We start from the raw sequence: 19,104 nt of genomic DNA, 5'->3' as shown, positions 1-19,104 counted from the left end.
TTTTGTTGTTGCATGTCTTTTTTTGGTTATGGGTTTTCATATTTGCATGTTTAGTTTTAGGGTTTTGGTTGTTTCAGTTTATTTGGTTAGGTTTAGCGTTTAATGTTTGTTTCTGGTTATTGATTATTGCCTTATATTTGCATGTTTGTTTCTGGTTGTTGGTTATTGTTTCTGGTTTAGGGATTCGCGAAGTACTTAACGCTTCGCTAAGTACTTAACGCTTCGCTAAGTACTTAACGCTTCGTTAAGTACTTAACGCTTCGCTAAGTACTTAACGAAGCGTTAAGTACTTAGCGAAGCGTTAAGTACTTAACGTTTGGTGTGGTCTATGTATTTGTTCTTACATTTTTGTTGTTGTTCCTTTTGTAGATGGCAGAAACCACCGTTCCTGATTTTCTTGGACGGATTTCTTGGAAAAGCGCCCTCTGCCTGAAGAAGATTGTTATGAAGTTTGAAGAAATGGATCTTGTGGAGAAGGTGTACAATACCCAATTCAGATATATAGTCTCTGCGCCAGTGTTGCAGTTCTCAGGAACTATTGTACATCACATGTTGCTTAGGAGGGTAACCTCAACCTCCAAGGAGATAACTTTCAATATCAATGGGCAAGAACTTGTGTTTGGTATGAAAGAGTACGCCTTGGTGACGGGCCTAAACTTCGGAAGGTTTCCTGAGGTGAACGAAGAAGAATGTCGAGGTTGTCCACCTCTGTTGGTAAAATATTTTAAAGGGAAGACGAGTGTAGTAATGCAAGAGTTGGAGACTGCTTTTTTGAAATGTAGAGATAAGGAAGATGCCTGGAAGATGGGGCTGGTATGCCTGATTTGCCAGTACCTATTTTCATTTGACCCAAGGAGGGTGGTATTTGCAAAAATCCTCCACATGGTCGAAGACGAGGAAAGTTTCCTCCGATTTCCTTGGGGGAAGGTGACCTTTAGAGCCACCCTCAAGGGTTTGAACAAGAACATGAGACATCTCAGTCACAAATATTATAAGAAGAAGAAAAAGAGTACTGATCCTTATGCTCCTTTTGCTTATAACATTTATGGGTTTGCACTGGCATTTCAAGTGTGGACATATGAGGTCATCAAAGGTTTTGTTCCTAAATTTGCTAGAAAGAATGAGCTTAATGATCCTCTACGCCCAAGGTTGTTAGTCTATCAATCCAACAGGAAGAACACCTTGATCGAGATAAAGTCTGCCCTGGAGACAACGGATCTGACTGAGATGGAAGAGTCCTCCATGAAGAAGAGGTTATACAGTGGTGAGGACTTTGAACAAATAGATGAGTCAACTGATGAATTTTTTGAGGGATTTACAGAAGGGAAGTTAGTGAAGGAGGATTATGATGATGAAGAGGAGGGAAGTGAACCTGAGGATGAACATGAAGAACCTACTTCCAAACCAAACACCCGGAAGAGAAAGGCTGCGCTTAATCTCAAAGAAGCAGTAAACCTGAAGAGGAAGCTTGCTTATGAATCTAGTCCTGCCAACATTCCTAGCCCCCCATCCGCTACTAGTCCTGGATTACCTCCAACATCTTCTGTTGGATGTAAATGTGAAGAGCTGAAAGAGGAGGTAAAAGCGCTGAAGGAGGAGCTCATCAAAGAGGTGAAGGAGGAGCTCAAAGAGATGAAAACAGCTTACGAAGAAACTCAAACAAATCACAAGGCTTATATGAAAAAGTTGGTTGTTAGTATGTGCGAACATTTATTAGCCAAATCCAACCAAAGGATGGCCACGTTAATAGTCAAATTAGATAGTACGGAGGAGGAGAGAAAGAAGAAGAAGAAGAGCAAATTGGAAAAGAAGGGCAAGACTGAGGTAAGATAAAGATACTTATCGCTTCGTTAAGCACTTAACGCTTCGCTAAGTACTTAACACTTCGCTAAGTACTTAACGCTTCGCTAAGTACTTAACGCTTCGCTAAGTACTTAACGCTTCGCTAAGTACTTAACGCTTCGCTAAGTACTTAACGCTTCGCTAAGTACTTAACGCTTCGCTAAGTACTTAACGCTTCGTTAAGTACTTATCTTTTGTTGTTCTTAACTGACCACACTGTTGTTTTATTTTTGCAGGAAGGGAATGTGGAGGAGATGAAGACGAATGACATGGAGATGAAGGATGGGAAGGTGGAGGAGGAGAGTGAGAAGGTGGAGGATATAACTGAGGTAAGTTTTACTTAGTGAAGTTAAATGTTGTTTCGGGAAGTAAACGCTGACCACACTGTTGTTTTCTTTTTGCAGGATGGGAAGGTGGAGGAGATGATGACGAATGAGATGGAGATGAAGGATTGGAAGGTGGAGGAGGAGAGTGTGAAGGTGGAGGATAAAACTGAGGTAAGTTTTGATTAGCGAAGTCAAATGTTTCGGGAAGTAAACGTTGACCACACTGTTATTCTATTTTTGCAGGATAGGAAGGCGGAGGATAGTGTGGTGAAGGTGGACGAGACTGAGAATAATGTGAAGGTGGATGGTGGGGAGATTGAGACTGATGTGAAGGTGGATGGTGGTGAGATTGAGAATGATGTCAAGGTGGATGGTGGTGAGATTGGGAATGATGTCAAGGTGGATGGTGGTGAGATTGGGAATGATGTCAAGGTGGATGGTGGTGAGATTGAGAATGATGTCAAGGTGAAGGTGCATGTTGGGGAGATTGAGACTGATGTGAAGGTGGATGGTGGGGAGATGTTGCTCTCCGATATGATGCAAGAAATAATTGAGAAAAAGAAGGATAAGGTCAAGGTTGAGAAGGTTGAGAAGAAAGCCAAGGATGGGAAGGTTAAACTCAAGGTTGAGAAGAAAGTCAAGGTTGAGAAGGATGCCACGGATGGGAAGGATGAGAACGATGGGAAGGATGGGAAGGATTCGAGGGATGGGAAGGATGAGAACGATGATGATGATTTCCAATTATACAACACTCCACCTAAAGGAGTAGTTCCCAAAAAAAGAGTGAGGAAGCAGAAGAAAGATGAAGACTACACCAACCCTTCTTTGTCAAAACAGCCAAAGACGAATGATCCATTAACTATCAATCCCCTTCAAAAATTTGATGATGAGTTGTTGGTTCAATTACAGAATTGGTTGAAAGATGTAGCCACCAATGATGAGACAAAGACTGTGTTTACTTGCGAAGCACGAAAGAAGTTGTTTGTTAGAGTTCTAACAAAGTGCACATGGCTTAAAGATCCTGTAAGTCTTGCATTTCATATTAATTCTTTAACTTATGAATAAGGTTTTTGATATATGCTGCCTTTTCCCCCATTTTGTAGGAAGTCGACGCAGTCTGCCACTTGTTGCGCAAAAGGATTGAGCAATATCCCAAGACATATAAACATTGTAAAGTATCAATAGGGGATTGCTTATTAGCAGATATGATGAGGCGAGAGTACCCGAACTTTAAAAAAGATCCTGAAAATTTTCCAATAGCAGACGTATTTGCTCAGTACTTCTGGGGAGCGGACCATAGACATATGCCAGAATGGCCACTAGTAGACGATATTTACGTGCCTTTGAACATTGGCAACAAGCATTGGGTACTGTCTGTCGTTCGTGTACAAGATAATCACATTGACGTTTATGACTGCGACTCGAGTATTTATAGGAATCTCGATCCATACATGAGACCTTTGTGTGAGATATTTCCACAAATATATGCAATGGGAGCCAGTGATGCTGAGCTACAACGGTATCCTAATTTCAATTTCCAAAAACTGACATATAAAAGGTTGCCACACCCAGCCAAAAATGCAGTCGCCAAATATGGGGAAGTCCCTAGAGCAGCAGAAAGTGGGGATTGTGGTGTATTTATGCTTATGCACATGGAATACTTGACTGCTGGTTTAGGTGTAGAGAAGGTGACTTCCAATGAAATTGAGTTTTTTCGACAAAAGATGGCGGTCCGGTTATTTCATCAAATTACAGAACCTTAGTTTGTATTGTAATCGTTTATTGATTTTTGGATAGAACTTGACTTGTGCTTATGTATTCTGAACTTGTATTACTTTTTGGGTAGAACTTCAACTTAAGTTACATTTCATGTTAAAATATTTGTAGTTTTAATGTAGTCTGGTTGGTTGGTAGTCTGATATTTACATACCAAAGAATTGAACATATAAATCAATGTACATAAATCATACCAAGTAACTAACTTAAACTCACTTTAACTTAAACCAAGTTTAACTTAACGAAGCGTTAAGTACTTAACGAAACGGTAAGTACTTAACGAAACGATAAGTACTTAACGAAACGATAAGTACTTAACGAAACGATAAGTACTTAACGAAACGATAAGTACTTAACGAAACGATAAGTACTCCTTCAGTACACAGATAAACTAGATACAACATACAGATTACAACTTATCCGATTAACACTTATCCGAGTACAACTTATCCGATTAACACTTATCCGAAAACATAATACAACTTATCCAAAACATAATACAACTTATCCAAAACACTTATACAACTTATCCCAATCAATCTAAAGGCTCATATTGTTGAGATGATGGCTCGTGCTGTTGAGAAGATGAGTCTTGATGCTTAGATGATGATGTTTTTGCAGTAGATGGTGCAGGCATGACTGCTTTGCATGTGGCCCTATTATGTCCTAGTCCACCACATGAGCTGCATCGTCTCGGAGCCTTACGTACCTCACCTTGAGATGACCTACGCTTTGTTTGTGGGCGCCCTTTCTTAACCTTGACAGGTGGTTTTAGACATACGCGTTCCTTGATCATTTCGGGAATATCTCAATCGTCTTCATCACCAGCAGGGTAACATGTCTCCGCATATGCATTCATCCAAGATTCAGTTGTGTAATACCTGTAAGAATGGAAAATAAAACGATTAAACAATTGGTTAAATAAATTAAACATGCGAGCTGAATAATACCTTGAACAAAAGTCATAACAAACCAAATTGCGGTGACGGGCAGCAGCCATTGCATGAGTACAAGGAAGACCAGAAACTTCAAATACCCTACAAGTGCAGTTCATGTCTTTCAAATTGAATTTAAAATGAGACTGATTGTGATGCACATAAAACTCGAATCGGTTAAGCGATGATACTGTATAGAATCTAGCCTTCTCGAATCCTTCACGTAACCACTTTTCATATGTTGGAGATAACACTTCTCGGTGGTTGGACGCTCTTTCTCTTCTTTCATTAAACCAACCTTGTATTGTCAATCTTAAATACTCGGCCATTGAGGAAATGGGGTACTTTCTGGCTTCCCTGCTCTGACTATTAAAACTCTCAGCATAATTGCTTGTTAGTTGATTGTATCGCTTACCGGGGAAAAATGCTCTACTCCATTTTTGAAATCCAATTTCTTCCAAATAGGCAGCAATCCTATTATCTTTAACCCTTATCTTGTCAAAAAAACGATTGAATTCGTGGACAGTGTACGCACGAGAAGCCATATCAAACTCCATATGACAATTATCAGTTTTGAATTTCGCGTTGATATTCATCTTTATGTGATATGTGCACGCACCGTGGTATGCTTCTGGAAAAACAGCACATAAGGCATTGGCGATGCTTGGGTGTCTATCGGATACGAAGACGAGATCATCAACTAATCCAATTGCTTCTCTCAATTTTTGCATAAAATAAGTCCAAGAGTTATTATTCTCTGAATCAACAACTCCGAATGCGACAAGATATAATTGTTCATTAGCATCTAATGCAATAGCCACCAATAGTTGACCTCCCACCTTGTGCTTAAGAAAACTGGCATCAACACACAATACGGGACGACAAAATGCTTTGAAACCCCTAATAGAGAGGCCTAGGGACATGAACATATACTTGAAGTGCCCGACCTCATCTGTTTGGATGTCTGTTATGGTACCAGGATTATGCTTCTCCAACATGTAAAGGTATGAGGGTAATTTTTCATATGAATCCTCAACCGTTCCTCGCACCGCCACTAATGCCATTTCCCTAGCCCTCCAAGCCTTATTATAAGTCAAATTTACCCCATAAGTTGCCTGCATGTCTTCAATTATTTTCTTAGGCAAGTGATTATGGTGATGGTCCATATACTTACTCTTCACGCACTGCCCAATAACCCATGCTGGTGTTTGCATTTTTTTCTCTAGCCTCGATAGAACTGAGCATGAGTGTTGTTGGTCGAATTTCCGGATCTCAAACATCTCAGATAATTTACCTTTCACGGCACGCAATCTCCACTTGCATTTCTCATCCAAACATTTCACATACCAAAGATGTTTTCTTGACTTCTCCACCTTGAATTCAAAATGATTAGTCATCGCATATTTATATAGCATCAGTTGTAGTTCTTTTTTATTTTCAAACAAGGCACCGACTTCCAATACGGTTTCAGTAGTTAACGCCAACGCAAATGAGGGGTCTGTCGGTGATATGTCTGTCGGTGATATGTCTGTCGGTGATATGTCTGTCGATGGTGTACCAAATGATGATCTTCTTGCACTACATGGTGTACCCAATGATGATCTTCTTGCACTAGTAGGTGTACCCGTTGATGCTCTTCTCGCACTATGTGGTGTAGGTATCGATGCATGCAAGTCCTGAGTAAGTGGGATGTGAGGCAAAGAGTTATCTCCAGCTTCATTACTTTCAACAAAGACCTCCGAGGGTAAAGCTTCTGGTACAATTTTCTGAGTAAATTGTGGGAGAATACTTTCTTGAGTTGGGTAGGTAAGTAGTGGTATCTTTTCTTTAGTAAATTGTGACTTCTCTACTACAGACACACACAATGGTGACATAGTTCGACCCAAAATCAAGCGTGATAAATATATGTTCAGATCCTCATCATCTTCAATAAAAAAGGGTTTAGGATTTGTGATATTCGGAATATCATACTTCACTTGCAGCACTAAATCATACGTAGATTTCTGCACTTGAAGTCTTTCATGGAGTTTATCAATTAATTCAGCATAACGAGTACTTTGGGGTAAATCCAATGTTTTGATTGAAGAGGCATCAAAAAACCATATTCCATTAGCATCAGCTTTCCACTCTCCATTATAGAAAACGAAAACTTCGGCTGCAAGAAAAAATGGAAACGGGATAATTAATACTGTGAAATGGAAACCCTTCGCGAAACGGGAAGCACTTCGCGAAACGGGATGCACTTAGCGAAACGGGAAGCACTTAGCGAAACGGGAAGCACTTAGCGAAACGGGAAGTATCATCAGATGAAACCCTAAACAACACAGTGATTCGAAAATGCATAAATGAACAACAATAAACTTGAAATACATTAAATTACCAATTGTTACAGTGCTTGTGCTCGTCATGGAGCTCATTGAGTGCCGCCGTTTAACTCCGTCGCCGGCGAGATTAGAGAGAAGGAGGAGAAAAGCGGAAGGGAAGAAAGAGAAGGGAAGAAAAGAAATGAAAAAAAGATGGCCGGATTTTATTATATAGTAAGGGTACTCTGGACTTTTCACAGCGTCTCACTTCGCGAAACGCGAAGTCCCTTCGCGTTACGCGAAAAGGGTAATTTCGTCCAAAAAAAATTAAGTGGTCATCTGATCAATTTAAGTTTTCTGCCTACCACGGAGGCAAATAGGCCTATTTTTAGGGTCATTTCGTCCAATTTCCCCTATAAAGAGATCAAATTAAAAATTAAGATTTGAATATTGAATACTTAAATAGTGAATAATTTAAATATTTGAAAATAAAAAATTAAATTATAAAAAAGAAAAATTTTAACTTTAAATTCTCAATATTTAAGTCGATCTAATCATATCTATATATATATCTAATAACGCTTAATTTGAAACGTTGAGGGTGTACATCACGCTCTCTCCAAAATGATTCTCATATCACAATGTATTTTCTCATATTTCTCTCTCTTCATTTATAAATTGTTTTTCTTTCCCTCACGTATATATATTTTTTTTATGAATTCTATTAATTAAGTTTCATCATAATTATTTTAGGTCAGTTATTCCTTTATATATAGACTTATATATATATATTAATATTTTTTTATTAATTATTTTAAAAATAAATCTAATAATTCTCCTCTAAAATATTATATATATTAATTGAATTTTTATAAAAAAAACTGCAAGAAGAATAAGAGTTTTAGTTAATATATTATATTAATTATAAAAAAATATTTATATTAATTCAATTTAACATTAAATATTAAATATAAAAATATACGAGAATAAAAAAACTTTGAGTTATCATATTATAATTATCTATTAATTTAATTTAACATTAAATAATGATTATATCACCAACATATATAACTATAATTAAACCAATATATTAAATCAACCCGACTTTTCATATTCTTCTCCACCCAAATATTTTCTCCTCTAAATAATCTTAGATCAACAAGGTTCAATTGAAGAGAGAATAGTCATATCGACTAGTTAAATTTCTTGAATTGATAAAATAAACAAGAACTATTTGATTGAGTTCTTGAAGAGAAAGATTGAATGAATATTATTGATTGAATGAATAATTTTTACAATAGTTTATCTATTTATAATAGTAATAGAGAAATAACTAAATTGAGAAAATATAGGATTTGGTTATTATATTTAGCCTAATTAATAGGAGATAAAATATAGGATTTGGTTATTATATTTAGCCTAATTAATAGGAGATAAATAAATAATTTCTCTTATTTATTTAATACTTTATCATCCCCCTTCAAGCGAAAAGGTGAGGCACAAACCGTGAGCTTGCTACGTAAAAGAGCAAATCGATGAGAAGAAAGACCTTTGGTGAAGATATCAGCCACTTGATCTTCAGTAGGAATATATTGGATGAGTAGTTGTTTACGAGCAACTTTTTCCCGAACAAAGTGAAAATCGATTTCAATATGTTTTGTGCGAGCATGAAATACCGGGTTTGCTGATAAGAATGCGGCACCAATATTATCACACCATAGAACCGGAGAAGAAGAAAGTGAAACTCGAAGTTCACTAAGTAGAGATTGAATCCAACAAAGATCAGCAGTTGTATATGCAAGAGCACGGTATTCAGATTCAGTACTAGAGCGAGCAACTACTTGTTGTTTCTTAGAATTCCAAGAAACGAGGTTGTCACCTAAAAAAATACAAAATCCAGTTGTTGAACGACGATCATCGGGACATCCTGCCCAGTCAGCATCAGAGTAGGCAGCAAGAGTGAATTGTGAATTTGGACGAAGAAAGATCCCATGACGAGGAGTATGACGAAGATATCGAAGAATACGTTTAACCGCTCCCCAATGAGAAGATGTGGGAGTTTGCATGAATTGACAAGCTCGATTGACAGCAAAGGCTAACTCAGGACGAGTTAGTGTAAGATATTGTAGAGCCCCTACTATACTACGATAGAGAAACGGATCAGATAAAGGATCACCATCATGTTTAGAAAGGGATGAGCCAGCAGAGACGGGAGTGTGTAATGGCTTTGCTTGAATCATATCAGCCCGAGTGAGAATATCGTCAATATACTTGGATTGAGAAAGAAATAAGCCATCTTTGGTACGAGTGGCTTCCATTCCAAGAAAGTAATGTAATTGACCTAAATCTTTAACAGGGAATAATTTATTTAATTGAAATATAATTTTTGTTAGAAACGATTTAGAGTTGCCTGTGAGAATAATATTGTCCACATATACTAAGAAGTATGCTGTTATTTGAGGTGCATGATACGTGAAGAGAGCCGTGTCAGATTTTGATTCTATGAAATCAAAAGATAGTAGAGCAGTCCGGAGAGTAGCATACCAGGCACGAGGAGACTGTTTAAGACCGTATATTGCTTTATGAAGTTTGCATATATGATTAGGAAAATCTGGATGGACAAAACCGGGTGGTTGTGCCATGTAAACTTCTTCTTGTAGAGACCCATGAAGAAATGCATTGCTAATATCAAGTTGATGAATGAACCATTGATAAGATATTGCCAAAGAAAGAATAACACGAATAGTAGTGGGTTTTGCCACAGGACTGAATGTCTCTTCATAATCAATACCTTGTTGTTGATGGAATCCTTTAGCCACGAGACGTGCTTTATGTCGATCAATAGACCCGTCAACTTTATGCTTGAGTTTGAAAACCCATTTACATCCAACAATATTATGAGATTGTGTACGAGGAATAAGAGACCATGTTTTATTCTGAATAAGAGCATTATATTCATTTGTCATGGCAAGACGCCATTGCGGATCCTTATTAGCTTTGGTAAAACATGTAGGTGTAGTAGCGGAAGAAGTAGCAATGAGAGCTGATGAGGACATAGACCGTGCTTTATTGCGTGTGATCATATGATGAGTAGAAGATGTAGGTGCATTAACTGTTGTGATAACTGGTTGTGTTGAAGGAACAGTAATAGTAGTAGAAGAAGATGTTATAGTGTTTGGTGATGTTGTTGAGGTCGAAGAGGGTGATGATGAAGACGGTGAAGTGATATGAGATAATAGAGGTGGTATTGGTAAATTAAGTATAGTTGTTGGAAGAGATGTCTCGTTATCTTCTTGTGGTTTAGACAAGCGCACAAGGTCCTTATTTTTGAAAGGAAAAGTGAGTTCGTCAAAAGTGACATGTCGAGAGATAAATATTCGTCCAGACGGAATGTGAAGACACTTATAACCTTTATGAGATGAGCTGTAACCAAGGAAACTGCATTCAGTAGTATGAAAATCGAGTTTGTGTTGATTGTACGGCCGTGTGAGTGGATAACAAGAACACCCAAATGTCTTCAAAAAACCATAATCAGGAGAAGAGTGAAATATAGTCTCGAATGGTGAACGTTGATGTAATGTCGGAGTAGGAAGACGATTGATAAGATATGTGGCTGTTTCAAAAGCTTCACTCCAATAATGTAGTGGCATAGATGCATGAGCCAATAAAGTGAGACCAGTTTCCGTAATATGACGAATTTTTCGTTCAGCAATGCCATTTTGCTCACTAGTATGTGGGCAAGATAAACGATGTAAAATACCATGATTATCTGTTAATGATTTGAAATTTCTATATTCTCCTCCCCAATCAGTTTGCAATATTTTTATTTTACGACTAAATAAATTTTCAACAAGTCGAAGAAAGTTGATAAACGTATTCAAAACATCCGACTTTTTCTTTAGCGGATATATCCACGTGAATTTGCTAAAATCATCCACAAAATGTACGAAATAACGACAACCATTAGATGAAAATTCAGGAGCAGGTCCCCAAACATCTGAATGAATTAGGTCTAAAGGAGCCATAGATGTAGATTTTGAAGCTGAAAAAGGTAGTTTATGTGCTTTCCCATATTGACATGATCCACAAAAAGAAATAGTATTACTACCTGAAACTGGTAATTTAAAGTGTGATATGACTAAAGATGTAGTAGCGCTAGAAGGATGTCCAAGTCGTGAATGCCAAATTTGAGCCGGAGATCTAATACCAATAAATGCTTGTTTATTAGAACATGTTGAAAACGAACTTTCAGTAGGTTCAACGCAATAAAGTCCGTCCTTGAGTAATCCCTTAAGAAGCACTATCTTCGTATCTCGGTCTTTAATAAGACAAATATTTGGGTGGAATTCAAAAAATACGTTATTATCTGATGAAAATCTCGCGACACTCATCAAATTTTTAGTAATATTCGGAACGTGTAAGATATTACGTAAGTAGAGAGATTTTTGTTGATTTAAAATTTTAGTCGTACCAATATTATAAATATTCAGAGGCATACCGTTTCCGACTTTGATAGTTTGAGTACCTGTATAAGGAGCATGTACATGTAGATTATTAAGATCGGAAGTAATATGGTCGGTAGCACCTGAATCTGGACACCAAGTGGAATCTACAATAGTAGACGATGTAACTAACATTGTCGTAGGATTTGTAGAAGGATTAAAACGAGGGCACTCAAGAGCACTATGTCCTTGTACATTACATATTTGACAAGATGGATTATAAAAACAACTTTCGGAGCGATGACCAATTTTATGACAAAAATTACATTGCGGACGATTATTGTCTCGGTTCTGTCTTTGGTTCTTTCCGCCTCCATGCCTATAAATATAAGCAACATTCGCCGAAACGTTTGAGCGCGAAATATTTTCATAATGGAATTTTCTTTTCTTGAATATGAGTCGTTGTTCATAATTTAGAAGTATGTCTGTCATCTCATTAAACAATAGATCTTGTCCGGAAGTTAGAGCACATATCATCGGCTCGAACTCGTCTCCAAGCCCGTTGAGTAGAGTTAGTTGCAGATCTTGATCAGAAACATATTGTCCGGCAGCAATAAGTGCATCTGATAGGTTTTTGATGTGTTGAATGAAGTTAAGAAGAGAATCACTACCTTTGTGTGCGTTTAGGAGTTGACTCCGTAACTCAAATAGTCGGCTCTTTGATTGAGAAACATAGATTTTCTCTAAGGTTTTCCAAAGTTCTTGTGCCGAAGATGATTTTGAGACTTGTTGACGAATCTCGTCGGTCAATGTTGAAAAGAGCCATGCAAGTACCCTTTGATCTTGGATACGCCATTGTTTAAACTTTGGATTCTTGATTTGAATTGCATTATTTTGACCATCTGTTTCTTGAAGAAATTTGGGAGGAGTTTCAAGATTTCCTTCTACTATATCCATAAAATCATAACCTATCATGATTGGAGTAACTTGTGATTTCCAATAGATATAATTATATTTATCAAGCTTTACGCTTCCAGATATTATTGGTAGAACTGAGGAGTGATATTGTTCTTCCATTGAAATCGTTTTCGGGAGTTTTCCCTTATACGCTCTGATACCAAGTTAAATTTCTTGAATTGATAAAATAAACAAGAACTATTTGATTGAGTTCTTGAAGAGAAAGATTGAATGAATATTATTGATTGAATGAATAATTTTTACAATAGTTTATCTATTTATAATAGTAATAGAGAAATAACTAAATTGAGAAAATATAGGATTTGGTTATTATATTTAGCCTAATTAATAGGAGATAAAATATAGGATTTGGTTATTATATTTAGCCTAATTAATAGGAGATAAATAAATAATTTCTCTTATTTAATTAATACTTTATCACGACTCATAATATTCTCAATTTCTGTATCAATATCATGCTTTCAATAATTGAATTTGCATTATGTTATGTGTTGTTCACTGCATTTTTTTCCAGGAATTTGATAATTTCAGGCAGCTACAACAACATCATCGGTCTCCAAGCGATGTTATCTTTGTATCGACTCACAATCTTCTCAATTTCTCTATCAATATAATGTTTTCAATAATTGAATTTGTATTAGGTTATGTTTCAACAATCTGTTGTTCACTATTTTGAATTTTTGATTAGGAATTTGATCGTTTCAGGCACCTGCAACAACGTCATACACATTTCATCGATCTTCTTTTGAATCCGATCGTTTTAGGCAGCTACAATAACATCCTAAGCATTTTATCAATCTTCTTTTGAATCCGATATGGTCAAAGTATGAGTAATGATTAAATGTTATGACTAATTAATAAAATAAAATAAAAAATTAAATGCATATGATCTCTATATTCTTAGCTTAATATTATTTACTATTTTCCATTTTTTTGAAATATTATTATTATTTATTATAACATTTAATTAATTTATTTATTATTCACATTATTTTATAATATTTGTTTAATTTATTTATTTATTATTCTCATTATTGTATAATATTTGTCTTGATTATCCTATTTAATATATTCATATTATATTAATAATAATGTGATTTAGTCTGAATTTAATCATAACAGGTTGTTAATTCTATCATCATTTATTATTTGGTCATGCGGTGTTATCCTATTTATTCTTCTCGCTGGATACCTACTGTTTTAAGATGATAACGTGATGGCTATGTATAGGAAAATCTGTAAAGGGGATTTCAAATGCCCGCAAGAAAAATGGGAAGCGAAATAAGACAAGGATTTGAAATCAAGAGAAAGCCAAAAATTCTTTGCATCCGTGAATTTAGAAAAAAAAAATTAAAATTAAAATTATTATTTTTTATTTAATTATTTATTTATATTATTTCATAAGACAGTTTAATAAGATATTTTAAAATAAATTATAAGTAAAAATATATTTTAATAAATAATATTAATATTTTGATTATATGTATATAAATATTGAAAGTGTACATCAAGTTTTCTCCAAAATGATTCATCATCATATGTATTTTCTCTTTCTTATATATATATATATATATTTATATATATATATATATATATATATATATATATATATATATATATATATATATATATATATATATATATATTTTCATTAATTCTTAAGTTTCATCGGTTATTTTTTTTATATATATACTTTTATATATATATATATATTAATATTTTTTTATTAATTATTTTAATAGTAAATCTAATAATTCTCATCTAAAATATTATATATATTAATTATAAAAACTGCAAGAATAATAAGAGTTTCGGTTATCATATATATTAATTATATAAAGTGATGACTATGTATAGGAAAATTTGTAAAGAGGATTTTAATTGGCCGCAAGAAAATGGAAGACAAGGATTTGAAATCAAGAGAAAGCAGAAAATTCTTTGTCTACGTGAATTTGAAAAGAAAAATTATTTTTTTTATTTAATTATTTATTTTTATTATTTCATAACACAGTCTAATAAGATATTTTATAATAAAATTATAAATAAAATTATATTTTAATAAATAATATATATATATATATAAATATTTTTTTATTAATTATTTTAAAAGTAAATAATAAGAGTTTCAGTTATCATGTATATTAATTATAAAAAAAATATTAGTCGGTGAAATTTTGATCATTTTATCATAAAATTCGTTTATAAAAATATATTTTGATTTTTTTATTGCATTAATTTCTAATTTTGTTTGGTTTGTTTTAGGTATTTAAGTCATTGTAGGCCATTATATTTTTGGATGCAAGCTATTGTAATTCTAAATGTTTGTTCACTTAAAATACTTTAATTTTAAGATAATTGTGTTTAGCTCTAGATTTATATATTCATATGTATACACTAACTTGGAATAATTAAAATCAAGTATTTTGTTTAATACTCCTATTTTTATTGAAATAATAATGTGTTTTATAAATTTAATTTTATTGTGCAACTTTTATTTTTATGGTAATACTTTTGTTTTTTTATACTCCTATCTTTAAAGAAAAAATGTTAGTAAAAATAAACTCAATAAATATAACATACCATCCATATATTAATATTTTTTATTAAATATTTCATCTAAATAATTTGATTATTAATAAATAATTTCAACTAAAATAAACCTTTCTCATCTAAAAAGTTATCTATAATTATTGAGATTTGTATTAAATATTAATATTAATTATGAAAATTATTTAAGAAATTTAAATTATAAAAAAATATATTTTACGAATAATAAATATTATTATAACCTCACATCCATAAAATAAATTATTTAGTTTCATTCTAATTTATAACTAATTAATGAAAATAAAATTAACGGATAATAAATATTATTATAAAATTCCATTCATATATATTAATAATTTATCCAAATAATTAACATCAAACAAAACAAACCCCTTCATTTTATTTCAACCATAATTCATAACTAATTAATATAAATATTGTGGAAATTGAATTATAAGAATTTCAACACCAACAAAAAAAAACGAGTTTCATTTTACAAAATTTTAGACAAATTATTTAGGTGGTACAAATAAATTCATAAACAATGGATACTTTATTTTTATTATTATTATTAACTTTATTATTATTTTTTTTGTCATATTTTAACTTTAATGTTATATTGCTGGATGTTCAATATCTACTTTATTTTGGTATTTATATATGTATTTGTCTTTCTATTTGGTAATAAACTTATTTATTTTTCTTGTCACTTTTCTATATTTTGGTGATTTAAAATTGAAATAATAAGATGTTTATTGAGAATGTTACTTTACTCTTAGCCTTTTGATATTATATTTTTTATTCTTTACTACTTTTTCATCTATTTCATTTAAAATGAAATTATCTACAAGAACATAAAAAGAGAAATTTCGAACATCAATTTTATTGTTTGAATGTGTAAAACCACTAAATCCTTATCAGATGGATGATGATTTCAATTGTATTTATTGATCTATGTAATTTAATTTGGATAAATTTTGATTGAATCGACACTATGAATAAAAGTTTTGTTTGATATTTATAGTCTCAAATTGGTAGGACTTTTAATTGATATTTATAGTCATAAATTTTGAGAAATTAAAACTTCTTATTTCTCGTGTTGTGTCTAATTACGATCCTTACAACCTTAAAAAATGTAGTAATAATTGTCCAATTATCGATATTCATTCCACTTATTATTTCATCTTATATTCTTTTTATGTTTACAACTTAGACTAACTATTATAATATCTATTGATATTAGAATCTCAAAAAATAATACAAAGGAATCCATTTGAATGGTAGATTTAATTAGCGTGGACAACTACAAACATTTAGTGGTCGTTCGACGAACACGATAATTTATTAAGACGAAAAAAACAAAAAATGTAAGTTTGTTTTTAATTTTTTTTTTTAATATTTTTTAAATTAATATATGTGTTAACTCAGCTCCGTGCAATCGCACGGACTTTTTGCTAGTTTATAACTAATATCTCAACAAAATAAGATACTTTACCTTATATTATATAAATGTAATTGATATTGTTGTTGATGTCTGTAATTCAGATCTTGTTTTATTGTTAAAGATATAAATTTTTTAAATTTGATCTTAAACTTTAGTATTTTTTTATTCTTTTGAGTTTTTTTAATGAAATGACAATAAGTTGTTTTCCAATAAAATAAAATAAATGTAATTATATATTAAATAAATAAATAAAAACAATATACTAATATATCTTTTAAACTCGCATATTAGACCATATTACAATTTTCTCACGTAAATTAATCATAAAAACTTCATCAATCGGTCGTGAATATTCCATCATTACAGTCCATCATTACAGTCCATCGTTGATTATTTTGAGTCATATTATCAACTTTATATTGTTCGAAAAATGAGTGCGTCAGATATCTCTTTCTAATAAAATTACTTCACAAGCAATACCAATATTTTTTTGGGGTTCAATAACTGTACAGCATCATCTTATCCAATATAGGAAACGAGCTCTCAATACGCCAATTTTGTATGTACTTGATTAAATAATTCATCGTTTGTTCAAGCTCGACTACCTCATTGACCACCTCATTGACATCAATGAGTCACATTTTGATAAGGCGACATAAATCCTCAAGTATAAAGTATATGAAGCATCACATAAATACTATTCATCTACCATTTAAAATAAACACATATAAAGTTATTAATGTTAATAAATAATTTTAAAATATATAATAATAATATGTCAGTGCTCGAAAGGAAAAGTTTGATATTAGATTGCACGTTGTCTTAGTTAACACCTTAAAATCATGTAACTCATTTTCATCCCGTTCAAATAAATATAAATATCATATCGAAATCACATTTTTCTTTTCCTCTTCCTCTATATCAAATTTGTTCATTTTTAGTATAACATGTACTAGAGTTCCATCTAATGCACTTAGTGCCTCAAAATAAATAATGAAATAAAAACTTAAAAGGTTTTATATTAATATATATATATATATATATATAAATGTTATATAAACATTATCTTAAATACTTCTCGAAGGAAGGTGCCGATACATTGTACATTCATATATTGTTTAGTTACTCGTAGTAGGATCAATAACATCCTTAGAGAATTGTACCATAACAACTACCACTTCATGAAAATAGAAATTGATTATTTATGTTGAAAGACAAAAATCATCGTTTGACACATTGTACTAAAAAATTATGACTAAAGTAATTAAAAATATTGACATATTTTCTCATAGAAATATAACAACTATTTTAACATCATTTTTATTTAAAAATAGAGAAAAAACTTCTATAAAAACTTTGTATTTTATTTTTATAGGAACTAATATTGAGAAATGTCATTTTCTGAACAAACGATGAATTTTATCAAGCATATGCAAAATGTTCAGAAAATAAAAACTTTGTATTTTCTCGAAGGCGTTTTGGTATTAATATTGTATTTTTTTGTTTTATAAGAAAATGTTCAGAAAATAAAAAAAAAATCGTGGGGGGTCGCCGAAAAATCGTTGTAAGTGGCTGAATCGGAGCTCACACGCGCCACCAGATTAGTAGGCTGGTAAGGGTCATAACCGGATTAACTAGGCAAGCTAAGTATGAGTCAACCCATGATCGACCTTGTCAACCCATGATCGACCTTGTCAACCCACCCTCAAACACAAAAGGCAGGAACTACGTGATAGGGGCATGCACATGCATCCTTTTTCTTCCTCCAACGTCGCGGATCGGGCTTCCTTTCATTAGTTGGCCGAAAGTTTTTTATCACCTAGGGGAGAACTAACTCGGGCCACTACCGTTCATCAGGCCACCACCATAGCTACAAGCCATTCAATTGTGCTCATGATATACCAAATTGACGACATTGAACCCACCTACAATGAGGTATAGGCCTTGACTTGTCATTCTTCTTGTAGCGTCACTAATTCATGTCTAAAGGAAGAAGATTCGATAACCGAAGAAATTGAGGGAAACCTAGGTTCTATCAATAAGAAGTAGATCTAGAATGCACAAAAAAATACCCATGAGCTACCAAAATTTCACAACACAACAAGGAACTTTTTGTTAGATATCTTGTCTTAAATAACATAAATAGATATATAAATGATGTTACAAATAAATTAAATAAACTAGAATATACAAAGAAAGAAATCACCGGAATACAATGTTGATTTGAGGCATGTGCTTAACACATTTCCCTTAAAACAGTTTCATTGTCTCCCCTTGTGCTAAAACATATCAAAGATGACTATCTCTCAAGGTACAACGAATCTAGTATTGATTCAACACTGAAATCACTACGCAACGAACTTGACAAAGTACTTGAATCAATCACTGAGTTTCAACGGAAATACGACAAGTCGAGAGCTCAAAGAATACTCGATTTAGTAAAATACTCGAAGAAAACTCAAATGAGTGGAGAACTCAAAGAACACTCAAGAAAACTAATAAAAAAACCTT

Source organism: Impatiens glandulifera, chromosome 2, assembly GCF_907164915.1.
Source record: "Impatiens glandulifera chromosome 2, dImpGla2.1, whole genome shotgun sequence".
Lineage (NCBI taxonomy): Eukaryota > Viridiplantae > Streptophyta > Magnoliopsida > Ericales > Balsaminaceae > Impatiens > Impatiens glandulifera.
The sequence above is the reverse complement of the archived record's forward strand: the minus strand, read 5'-3'. Positions refer to the sequence as shown.